At 47.9% G+C, this 6,267-nt stretch overlaps 1 pseudogene; it reads right to left on the minus strand.

The window, feature by feature from the left end:
• Nucleotides 1-2,894: 2,894 nt before the first annotated feature.
• On the minus strand, nucleotides 2,895-5,021 carry LOC126073627 (protein S100-A7-like; annotated as a pseudogene).
• Nucleotides 5,022-6,267: the final 1,246 nt, after the last annotated feature.

The raw sequence follows: 6,267 nt of genomic DNA on the forward strand, positions 1-6,267 counted from the left end.
TCCAATCTTGGATTCGTCAACCTCCACAGCCTATGAGCCAGCAGCCTACCATCTGCTTGCCAATCTTGAATTCATCAGCCTCTGCTGCTACGTGAGCCAGGGAAAGTCTCCAACCTGACACCTGACCCACAGGCTGGGGACTGGCCAGGCTCCTACAGCTGCTTGAGGCATTTTCTTGAGATAAATCTCTCTCTCTCTCTTTCCTTGGTGACACAGTGGTTAAGAGCTCCAGCAGCTAATCAAAAGGCCGGCAGGTCAAATCCACGAGCCACTCCTTGGAAATCCTATGGGGCAGTTCTACTCCATCCTATAGGGCCGCTATGACCTGGAATCAACTTGATAGCAAAAGATTTACTTCTGTAGAGACCACAGCCTAAGACACAACCCAGGTTCCAATGCCTGCTTTTGCAAGTATCCATTTTCGTGATTCTATGGATGACCCCAATAGCTGTTTGAACTCTTGATTGCCCTGATGCAGGGTTCTGACCTACTAGGGTCTGTAAATATTCCAACAGGCGCCAGAGCCACTTCGCAGTCTGCTCTTATCACTAGGGCAGAAGAACTTGGGGGTTAAATTAAATTAATATTCAAAGTTGTTTTGTGTCAATAAACGTTTATAAACACCTAGTCTGTGCCAGGTATACTGCTAGGTGTTGAGGATCCAGAGGTGCAAACAGTCTCTATCCTCGACGAACTCATATTATAGAAGAGATCAGATAAATGAAGTAGGTGTTGTGGATGCTAGAAGTAAAAAAAGCATAATGTACAATAGATAAACAAAAGGGGAAGTTCTCACATCCTTGGGGTCACCTGCAAGTACAATCACTACATAGAAGATGACACTTAAACTCGGAATTAAGACAAGATGTTCCAAGGCAGGCAAGACTGAGAAAGAAATTTCAGGCAGAGGAAACAGAGACGGCAAATGTAATGAAAGCAGGAAACAGCATGGAGTGTTGTGGGGATTTGCAAATATTTGGACCTATTCCCAGAGCATAGCTGTTAGGAGGAGTTCAGAGAAAAATGAGGTCAAGGATGCAGGCAGGAGACCAGACCACTGTCAGGGCTCTAGCTGAAAATGAATCATCATGGATAAGCACACTGGGTAGCGGAAGAGAGGAGGCAAAAGTTGAGAATGATTCTAGACTGGGAAGTTGCAAGACAGGTGTGGGTAAAGAAAAGACAAAAGCCAAGTTGAGTTGTGGCGGTGGATCATGGAAGGTAGGCTGAGGGAAGGAGGTGACAGCAGCCAAGGCTGACAGGAAGAGAGAAGAAGAAGAGACTTAGAAACCCAAGGACCTGATTTGTTTGAATAGTAGGGGAAATGAAAGTGAGAGAGAGAAGGAGCAACAAGACTAAGCAGAGGTAGGTGGAGAGGAGAACATCAGAATGGAGTACAGCCAACTTGTGACAAAGCCCAGAGTAGAAAGGGAAACCAAGTGGAGAGAAGGAATAAGTGAGGAGGGACTTGTTAGTTAGTTAATTAGCAAATGATTATTATCTTATCTCAAGCAGATCCTGTTGGTGGGATATAGAAGGAAACAGCAGGTCAGATTGAAAGACGGGAGTGACCAGTAGGTGAGTAGGCGACTGTGACCAAGTGGATAGGAGTGACAGAATGAGATGGAGTGAACCTCAAGAAGGAGGTGTAGGGGACATGGCCTGGAAGATGGACATGGTACTGGGGATGGAAGTCAATACTGACCCCTCCTGCCTCCTGTCTCTTTCAGGATTGAGCACGTCGAGAGTGAGCAGCCCACCTGCCTTCCCAGGGAAGAGGCAACAAGGGGATTGGTGTCCTCCAGAGAGCCAGGGAAGGGAAGGCAGACCCTGTGCCATGTTGATTTCTGAGCCCTAAGTGCCCAGTAGTGTGTGATCCCAAGTAGAGGACACCACACTGGGAGTTTGTTTCTCCCTTCCCACTTTATCTGACCAAAAGGTTAGTTTGTTTTTCAAGTATCCCACTGAGGGAAGACTCCTTCCAGCACCCATAAGGAAACACATAACTAGTGTGGACTTTAACCAGCCCTATTCTTTCAGCTCCTTCCTTTGGGACTTCCCCACTAGACAACAAGCTCTAAATCTTCACTGTTTCCTCACTTCTCTCTCCACAGTGTACATGTCTCACACCTCAGAACAGAAGCTCCATCTCATTCACGCACACACATATGCATAAACACACACAAACACACACACACGTACTGCAGGCTCATACATACGAGAAAAAAAAATCCATGGACTTCTGGAGGAGGAGGTGGTTCTCAGGACCCTGCTGCCTCTTCCCATTCATGACAATGACCCATACAGAAAATACCCACTGGCCCTCAGGCTCAAGGGAAAGGCAGGACTTTGGTTCAGGGTGTACTTTTGACCTCAGAGGAGAGATCCAACTCCTCCATGGCCCTTAGAAGTGACTGAACTGAAGGGCTAGGAAATAAAGCATCTGTTCCTCCTCCCTGCTCTTTCTTAAACAGCCAGGTGGGTGATGGACATCTCAGTGCCACACCTGAGGTGCCCCACCCCCTACACACTAAAGCACAGACAGGCACCACTTGGGAGACAAGGAGACACCCCAGGATCCCAGCTCTATCCCAGAAGAAAAAAGAGCATGTGCCATACTAGCAGGGCCCTCCTGTGATGTCAGCAGTTGGGCTACATTGGGGCCCTAAGGAGCAGAAGTGGGCCTGGGGTAAGAACAGGAAGGCCTCTCTGCAGTAAATGTCAGGTGGCTTGACTCCCTTGTGGAGAGTCTACAAAGCCAAGAGTCAGTATTTTTCCATTTGTCCACTCATACCACCAAAAGAGAAGAAAGAAGTAATGCAAGTATCAGGTGCAAGGAGATACCTTATTGTTTTGGGGGTGTCTGGAGGCCTGTAGGCTGGACTGGCCAGGGATCACTGGCATCCCCTGGAACAGGGCGGTGCACCATGGCTCTGTTTGTGGTAGTCAGTGGCTATGTCTCCCAGTACAGAAAGAAACCCAGAAAAGTCAATCTTCTTATCCTTATTCTTGTCTTTTTCATCAAAGACATTGCATAAGTAATTTTTGCCCCTTCTTTCCTGTGGGGTTAAAAAACATACAAACAAACATGAAAATATTATCCAGGGGGAAGGGGAGAATAGAGACACATGAAGAGACAACACCTAGGTCTGAACCAAAGGTGTGGTTGGTCAGGTGAGGCTATGGAGATGGAAAGATGGGGTCAAGCAAAATCAAGCTCTGACTCGTCACTGGAGATTTCTGGCCAAAAATGACAACTTGCATGGGGAGTACACTGATAAATGACAAGGGGGCTCAGGCTCATCCACCACCTCCCCTTCAGAAGCACTGTCTTCATTCTTCTCCCAGGGCACCAATACAGCCCAGCCAGTTACTCTCCTCATTCTCTAATGGTCTTCACACTTAAACTCTTTCCCATCAAAACCTATCAGCTCTGTCCCATTTCTTCTGTTCCTTAGTCTCAATCTGTGCTAATGATTCCTTCTGACAATTAAATGAAATTAGGAATACGAATGCACTTTGCCCGCGTAAAAGATGGCGGCCTTGCCTGTAGTGTTCTTGATTCTCACTGATACCTCTGTTTCCACAGGCAGTGGTAGTTCAGTGGCAGAATTCCCACAGTGCTAGGATTCCCACCTTCCAAACCAGAGGCCCAAGTTCAATTCCCCACCAATGTACCTTGGTACACAGCCACCACTCGCCTGGCAGTGGAGGCTTGCCTATTGCTAAGATGCTGAAAAGCAGCTAACAGTAACCTCTTCTCCCAGGAAACTGTGAAGAAGAGCCTTTAGGAGGCAACCTTTTCCCCTAAGGCAACCAGACAGTTGGAGGGACTCTCAGTGACCAGTGGGAGGGCAGATGCTTTAGTCTATTCACTGACTTTCAAATCATAACACTTTCTTGAGTCTCTAATATGTCCACCACTTTTTCTCATTTTCACAGCATTTTCAAATAAATAATTTCATTTCAACAACGCCACCTCAGGAAATTAAGTTCTATTATCTCCTTTTGCAGATGAGAAAACCAAGGATCAGAGTGTGGGTGATTTTTCCAGGGTCACGAGCAGGGAGCCCCAGGGGCAGGACAGGTGTCCAGGAGAAAGAAGAGCATGACTCTTTGTCCTGAGCTCCTAGAATACTCAATTCTGCCTCCACATGGCACTGGCCCTGCCTTGGGCCTGGAGGTAAAATGAGGAGAGAGAGGAGGCGTGGAGAGAGAATCAAGGAAGGGCCAGACTGCAGATCAGCCAATCAGAAACAGTGCATCCACGTCAAAGCGGGGTTCTCAGACATGCCAAAGCCCATGGACTCCATCCACCCACCCTGTCTCCTTCCTGCACACGCATACACAGCCTCTTCTTGCCCCAGAGAAGCCAGACCCCTACTCACACAGTCATTGAGGAAGTTGGGGAAGTTCTCCTTCAGCAGCTTCAACAAGTTTCCCTATTGATCTTATCATCATGCCCCGTATATCGATGAAATAGTTCGACCAAGCTCAGTGCCAAATTCTCAGCTGGAGTGTGGCATATCTTGACTTTCTCAGCTGCAGTGTTGCTCATCTTCACTTTTATTCCAAGACAAGAGTCTACAGACAAGAAATCAATGAGAATGAACTGGGTGGAAGAGAGTTTGAAGGCCAAGGCCAAGGAACGAGTGAGGGCTGAGGTAAGACAGAAAAAAAGGAACTTGTCTTTCTCAAATGGTGAGGTAAATTGGTCTCAGGGAGGGGAGAGTGGAACTGAGCCCTCGGTCCTGACACCATTCCTGAGGGAGTCTGGGGAGAGAGGGAGGGGAACAGTGGAGATCAGGGTTGTATTAGTGAGGAGCAGGAGCTGACCTTCAGAGGATGGCTACCCAATGTCTTCTGGCTCACCCAGTTGGGAGCCAGATAACAAAGAGAAGCATCAAATCCCAAGGCAAGAATTCCCATCAAGCATAGCCTTTGGTCTACCCCATTCTTCCGACTTCCACCTAGGAAATTACAAAGGACCACCAGCCTGAGCAATCGGGTCGAGAATCCTGGGTTTCCGGATATCTAACACAGTGCTAGAACTCCCACCTTCCAAGCAGGAGGCCCAAGTTCAATTTCCCACAATGTACCTCAGTACACAGCTACCACCAATTCTGACCCCTCCGCCCTCCAAGAATCCCCAGAGTTGTTTTGGAAGACCTTGTGCCAAAACAATGCACTGAAACCAGGGAGTAAAGAAAACCAAGGGCTACAGAAGCAAGATATTTTTTACTTGACAGCTCTCAGGAAAGCACCTAATACTGAGCCAAGAGGAATAACAAGATCATCTCGCCAAGCCAGCCCCCACTGAGACCAGTTGAGAGGAGGGGATATGGAATTTCCCAGGACAAGCACAAGGTCCCACTCTATTGTCTGCAGAACCCATGCATACTGACTCCCAGGCCAGGTTAGTATTCCCCCACAGCTGCAGGAAGCAGACCAGGTGGGCACCCTGACTCCTAGGAAAGAACAAAGACAGGTACAGACTTACTAGAGTGGAGGATGATCCCAGTGGAGAGAATTAGTGAGACTGTGCATCTGGGCACAAAGCAGGCCCTTTATGCAGCTCGGCCTGAGATCTTCCCAGGGACTGGGTGCCCTGTGGTAGTGTTCATTAGTTTCACCAAACATTGTACCACTTTGGGTGGGGCTACACACCGAAGAAGCTATCCTCAAAACTTCCTTCTAGATATGCTGGGTCTCCAGTACCTATCACTATCAGGCCACATCACCACAATTCTGCCCAGCCCAGGCTCCTGGCCAGTGAGAGGAGGCCCCATGTAAGAGAGATGTGGACAGAGTTGAGTACATTGCCTTATCTCAAGGATAATGGACTCTAGGGATCTGGGAGGGAAGAAATACCTGTTCATTCAGTCATTCCACAACATTCTATCAATGGGTAGTAATAACCACTTCCTTTTCCAAGTACTGGAATGAGCCACGGAGTGGGTTACTGTTTTATGTACATTGCCTCAGAGTCCCGTGAGAGCCCTGTGAGTTCACATAGAGCTCTCTAACACAGTGAGGTAGGTATTGTAGCTTCTTACAGATGAGCAAATTAGGACTAAGGCTGGGATTCTAAAGGTTACTCAGATTGAATATGACAAAGTTGGGATTCTAATCCAGATCTCTCAGACTTCAAAGACCTCTCCAAATCATACTGCCCTCTTGGTGAGCCTCTGATGGTGTTACCGTCTGGGCTGGGCAAGGGGTCACACCACTGCCTTCCCTGCAGGAGCCTACACTCCAGGACAGGTG

Source organism: Elephas maximus, chromosome 3, assembly GCF_024166365.1.
Source record: "Elephas maximus indicus isolate mEleMax1 chromosome 3, mEleMax1 primary haplotype, whole genome shotgun sequence".
NCBI lineage: Eukaryota > Metazoa > Chordata > Mammalia > Proboscidea > Elephantidae > Elephas > Elephas maximus.